The 6,449-nt window shown below is 53.1% G+C and overlaps 1 pseudogene; it reads right to left on the reverse strand.

The window, feature by feature from the left end:
- Positions 1-549: 549 nt before the first annotated feature.
- Positions 550-663, reverse strand: LOC118759301 (U6 spliceosomal RNA; annotated as a pseudogene).
- Between the last annotated feature and the right edge of the window lie 5,786 nt (positions 664-6,449).

Genomic DNA, 6,449 nt, shown 5'->3' on the forward strand with positions numbered 1-6,449 from the left:
CAGGCACCCAAGTACTAGAGAGGTCATTTATGGCTTCCCTGGGGGCTAGACCAAAAGGGCAGGCGGGCATCCTGGTGGCATCCACAAGGCCACTACACCTACCCCCAGGTCTGCCCCTGGTTTTGTTTTCTCCTGCTTTTTTCTTCTTTTGTATTAGAATTTCTATGTTTTATTTAAACATTGGCTTTCAGCTTCACTCCCACAGTTGTAGATGCTTGTTCTGGAGATGACACTATACGTTCTTGGCTCAATGCAGCTTACCTCCTATAAATATGACATCATGCCCGTGCAACTGAGAAGCCTCGTGGAAATAACTGCATCGTCGCCTGTCCTTCATGCTATGGGCATGCACATTCCTCTGTAGACACCGCCTGACACACTGGGCCTGTAGCAATGGCTTGGGGCAGTTCCATGTACTGTAAAGAAACTAAGAGAGACATAGTATTCTCTATTTACTCGGAAAAGTACCACTTCTTGCTTCCTTCCTACAGATTCGGTTTTCTGTCCTCCCTTCACCAGAAGCAGTTCCCGTGGTGAAGTTTTTCTGGCAATAATTCCCCTTTTTTTTTTGGCCTTAAAATATCTTTATTTCCTCGCTCAGGGGCCATGCTAATCTTCTCTGTATCGTTCCAATTTTAGTATATGTGCTGCCGAAGTGAGCACTAAAATATCTTTATTTCACCCTTCTTCTTGAGAGCTCTTTTCAGCAGGTGTAAACTTCTGAGTTAAGCATTTCTTCCTCTAAACTCCCACATACTTTCTAGTTTTGCCTGAGAATTCGGTGATCATTCACATATTTGTCCCCCGTATGTACTTTGTCTCTCTTTTTTTAAGTTGGGTGGAGGCTTCTTTGAAGGTTCTTGTTGGAACCCTGGATTTTAGAGTTTCAATCTGATGCGCTGTGGCTTGGTTTTTTAGCAATTTTCCCTTGGAGTTCAATGAGCCTCTTGAATCTTTGTCTTTGCCAAACTGAGGAATGTAAGGCTAATGTTTCTTTTTTATGTCACTGTTAGTTTTAATGTCTTTTTTTTTTTCATTATTGTAAAACAGAAGCAGCGTGAAAACGACTATCTTGGCCATTTAGAAAAGTAGTTTTAAGAACACTGCCAGGATGTGCTGCTAATCTTTAGAAGTCTTTTCATCTTGCAAAACAGATCGCCATTTGCCACCGCCGAGTCCTGCCAGTCCTATCGCCCCTTTGGCTCTACTCGGACCATCCCAGAGACCCCACGTCAGGTAGAATCGTCCGGGGAGCTGTCCTTTCCTGGCTGCCTCCTTTCTCTTAGCATGATGTCCTTGCAGCGGTATACACATGCGGGCATTGAGAAGCATGCTGGGAGGGCACGTGCCATGCTGGAAGGACACCCCCTCTGATCCTCGCTGAAACCCTGGGCAGCTTATTGTCCTGGCTGCCTGGGCAGAAACCAGAGCAGTGGGGTGCGGCCTCAGGGGCCGAGAGGAAGCCGCAGTCTGAGGCTCCATGCAGTCTCATCCTCCATGCTGGACCTCCTACCTGGTCCTCACATCAGTCCTCACGTGCTGGGCCTGGGTGAGTTCCAGGACTGGTGGAGCCAGGTGGGGTGGGCTCTGGGGATTCTCAGGAGGAGGAGAGGGAAATTCTAGAGGTTGGTGGGGACCTCCCAGCGAGGTCTCTGGGAGTGAAGCCTCCTGAGGGATGTGGGGAACTCCTTTGATGGGGCTATGGGGTGCCAGGCAAAGAGGAAAACCCCAAAGCAAAGAACGGGCCCTAGGCCTCTGGCTACTGGCCCGGGGGCACACAGCCATCCATCCAGCCAGCAGGGGGTGCAGGTATGCCCGACCTGCCTTGCATGGGAGTAAATTGAGGTTCACTGAAGGTGAGGTACTGGAGCCACAGTGCATGGCCAAGTCTACCCCTGCCTTCATGGGTGCCACCTCCTGGCCTCAGCCCAGGGCGACTGACCTCATCCCACAGGTGTGGCACTGGGAGGGACCTGAGCCCAAGTTCTGCATGCCTGGGGACTTGGTTACAACAGCAGAACAAAGCTGCAGCAGAGTTCTGCGGAAAAGCCAAGTTGACAGTATCGATTGCCCAATGGGCATTGAGCAACGGATCCGTGGTGCTGCAGGTGCTGATGCCAAGCAGCACAGCTGAACAACCCAGGCAGTGGAGAGCCCAGCGGTGGCCAGCAGGTGTCCAGTAGGCCCTTTTATGAGAGCTGCTCAGCCCGGGATACATGTCTTGGGACCCTGAAAATGTTACAAAGGTGAGGCACACACACACCCCAGTCAGGTCTCATTCCCTGCTTCTCCTCCAGTGGTCAGCTAGAGCCTGGTGGGTGTAGGCTTTTGCTTGGAGGCCTCCTGTCTACAGGGGGATGGAGAGCCCAGTCCTGCAGACCATGGGCCCCAACCCAGGGCCTCCCAAGATGCCCCCTGCTGGTGTCAGCGTGGCCACTCACCACCTATGGCTCCAGAACAAGACAGGCCCCAGGCACTTGGAGGCATCTTCCACTGCTTTCCTAGGCCATCCACAGAGAGCTGGATTGGTAGTGGAACAGCTGGGACATAAGCCAGTGCCCATATGGGATGCTGGTGTCACAAGTAAGAATGCTATTGTTTTTTTAATTCTAAAACAATCAAACCAAAAATCGCTATGTCCTGGGACTCTGTACCTATCAGCCCTCCTGGGACAAGGGCTCCTTGAGAGTGTGGACCACTCTACAGCACTTCCCTCCCTGCCCCCCGACCACCCACTACCATAGGCCCAGGGTCTGAAGTTCCTGGGGTTGGCCCTGGGCTGGTGTGTGGCACAAGGCCTCCTTCCCACGGCTGCACGTGTGGAAGCATGGGAAATTCATCGCCAATGCAGGCTTCGGTGCCAGGACCCAGGTGCTCACATCCCTCACGCTGTACGCTCAGCACCTGCACAGCACCCAGACAGCCCTCCTCTGGGCTCGAGGCCACCTCTAGGTGGCTTCTAGCACCTGTGAAAGTATAAAGGCCATGCCAGCAGGTCTTAACACTGAATTGTTTGCGAGGTGACAATCAAAGAAAAGACTGTGGCTGTGTATCTTTCCAGCAGTTTCAGTGCATGAGACAGGCATGTGCCTGTCGGGGTTTAGGCCTGCCAGCAGACCCCAAGGTCACCGAGGGTGATGCAAGCGGTGGCCTTCGGCCTCAAGAACCACCAGAACCACCGGAGACAAGCTGGTGAGGAAAGTCCACTTTATTATGCAGAGGCTACAGGTTTTAAAGGGTAAGGAAGGGGAGAGCAGGAGGGAGCCATCCAGCAGACCCCACACCCACCAAACACGCTGTAATTGGCTGTATGACACGTCTATCTCCCTAGATCTTCTGGTCATGTCAGAGGTCATGTCCAGGCATGTTCCCCTTGACCTCATAGCCATGTTGAAAGTCACACTCCATGTGTAGGCCTGAAGGCTGTGCCTCAGGCCAAGGGCAGGGTTAGACTTAAGCCACACCCTCCAGGCAGCAGGGTAGGGCCTGGGTGGTTGCCCACCTGTGCCTGCCAAAGGACGAGTAGCAAGTGGACACCTGCACCGGGGTGGTGGTCCATGGCCTCCAGCCCAGCAACACCCCCAACCCTGGAGCCTATCCCAGACACCAATCCCTGGCCTTCCCGGGCGGAGGCCCTCTGCTCACTTCCACCCTGTGTTTTGTCACCTGCACATGGACCTGGAGACACCAGCCTTTCACCGCGCTGATGCTGGTCCCTTGGAACCTAGGAAGTGACTTCTCTAGTGTCTGCTTCTTCCACGCATGGTCCCGCTACACTTCTGTTTCATGACTGGTGAGCTCGGGGTTTGTCAGAATCCAGCTTTTGTTGCCTGAACAGGATACCCAAGACTGCATGACTTACCAAGAAAATAGGTTTGTTTTGGAGAGGGGGCTGGTACGGTGATGTGGCGGGCTAATCTGCCTGATAGTGCTGGGATTCCATATTGGTGCCAGTTCGTGTTTCGGCTGTTCCACTTCCCATCCAACTCCCTGCTTATGGCTTGGGAAAACAGTGGAGGGTGACTTAAGTCCTTGGGTCCCTGCGGCCACATGGGAGACCTGAAGGAGGCTCCTGGCTGCGGATCAACTCAGCTCTGGCTGTTGTGGCCATGTGGGGAGAGACAGCAGAGAGAAGAGCTCTTGTGCTCTCTCCTTTTCTCTGTCTCTCCTCTCTGCATAACTGCCTTTCAAATAAAGCACATTTTAAAAAATAGGTTTGTTGTGGCTGGAGGCTGGGAAGGTGGCCGTCAGGTGTCACGCATCATGGGGACTATGCCCACTCCTGGAGCCAAGCACCAAGGCCAGGCTCTCCATCCAGCCTTGCAGCACGCACCCATTCTGCTCTTGGCCCTTCCTCCCACCTGCCTCTGTCTGCTTCTCCCATCCTTCACCTGTTTGGCCTCCACTGTTGCTGCCCCTCCTGTGTTCATTTTGGGGCCACCCTGAATCCTCCAGACCCTGACCCTTTGCAAGCCTGCCTAGGGACAGCATCCTTGACCTTAGGGCGTCTTGGCAGGGCAGCCCTGCTTGGGGGAGACACGCTGCTGAACCAGAGGCCTAAGCCATGGACATGGGCACCAGATGTCTCAGAAATTTCATGGTCTCATTCCTAAAACAGCAGCTTCGTATGGGCTGCATGCAACGACACGTCCATCACAGGACTTGGGGACGCAGCGCGTGCCTCTGAAGCCGCCCTCACAGCCTCGTCTCTGGTTTCCATGGGGCCTCCGAACTTTGATGTATGTTGCTGATCAGCGTGCAGGAGCTGGTCCACACTTGCTGGCTGTTGTCTCACCTTAGCCAGGGCATTCTGGCTCATAACCTTACCCTGCTTCCCGGGGGAGGTACCTGCTTCTCTCTAACGGAGGCTCAGGAGCTGGCTGGCCTTGGCTGCATGCTCACCGTTGCTGAGCAGCATAGTCGGGCATCCCCTCAGTGAGATTCTGGCTCCCAACAGTACTGTGCTCACGTCCAGGAACAAAGGGGGGGCAGTGGGGAGATGCAAAGGCATCTTGTTTTGAATGGGCTCAGCCCTGGTTATTGCAACCATTTGGGAAGTGACTCGGTGTGGATGGACAATCTCTCTCTCTCTTTGTCTTTTCTCTATGTAAATATGCATTTCAAAATTTTATAAAATTAAATCCTTTTTTAAAAAAAAGGTTCTTCATGGGCACAAATAGCATGGGCAGGGAGCATATGAGAACGCACAGGCGCTTGAAAAAGAGTAAAGACAGAAACAAAGAAAACACCCTCCAGTTCTCCCCCATGGCACCCAGCCCTGCTGTCCAAGGCCTAGCTTCCACCTTCCACTGGGCAGAAGCAGGGGCCACAGAACCAAGGCCCCCGGAACACCCTGCAGAGGAAACTTGGGCCTGAAGACCACACAAAACACACCTCTGAGCTGGGCGAGGAGACCACACCCCTCCTGACCTGGCAGCTGCTTGGGACAGCTAAGCTGGAATGAGCAGAGCACCCCCGTGGCATGCCCAGCAGAGAGGGACAGATGCCCACCTTGGTGCCTTAGCCCAGAGCAGCATCCCCTGGGCAGGGCCAGCCCTGGCCATGCCATCCTGGAGGGGATCTGTTGTCTTCCTGAAACACAGGCAACACTTGCCCGGCTCATTGGACAAATTCTTGGGAAACTGGCTATACTGGGGAAAGAAGAACTGAGAAGAAAGTTGGAAGTCTAGAACATTCTGAAAGCAGTAACAATTCCTTGGAGGATTTAAAATATAGTTAAGAACAATGTGCCACCTGCCCCTGAGACGCACTGGGTGTTGTCGTGTCTGGGGTTGGGAGGAGGTAACTGGGAACAGGAGGGGTTTGGGTATTGAGTTCAGAACATCTTGAATCCACTGTCTCAGCTCTAAAGACTTTGGGTTCTGTGTTTGTGAATACAAAACTGTACCTCTAAATTGCTCCAATTTGATAACTGCAAAATCTAGAGAACTACAACTCTAGAGGACCAGAGCTGATGCTGTCTATCATTTCCTCTCGGGATCATTTTTCAAAAAAGCGGTGCAAGATCAAGGCCCCTTTTGCTCGGCACTTTCATTTCACAGAAACACCTTTTAGCAAGATCAGTTCTTTCTCTTCTCTATAGAGCTAGAGGGAGGATCTCCTGTCCCATGGGACACCCAGCTTCTGGTACAGCCTTCTTGGCCTTCGGAGCTTTGGGTCCAGGATCCCCGGGAGAAGGAGTGGGGTTCCAGTCTGGCGATTGGCACACCAGCCTCCCGTACTGGGGTGCCTCGGTTCCATGTGCAGCACCAGCTCCTGACTTCAGCTTCCTGCCAAATGCAGGCCCTGGGTGTTCCCCATTCATCTCTGGCCAATGGGGAGGGGAGCAGGGATTTCCCAGATCCATCACAGAGGCTGGGGCAAAATGTATAAGCAGGTGGAAAACTGCCCAGAGCTGGTGCACATGTCCCTTCCCAGCACCTGTCCCA

The sequence above is a fragment of the Ochotona princeps genome, chromosome 6, assembly GCF_030435755.1.
Source record: "Ochotona princeps isolate mOchPri1 chromosome 6, mOchPri1.hap1, whole genome shotgun sequence".
Lineage (NCBI taxonomy): Eukaryota > Metazoa > Chordata > Mammalia > Lagomorpha > Ochotonidae > Ochotona > Ochotona princeps.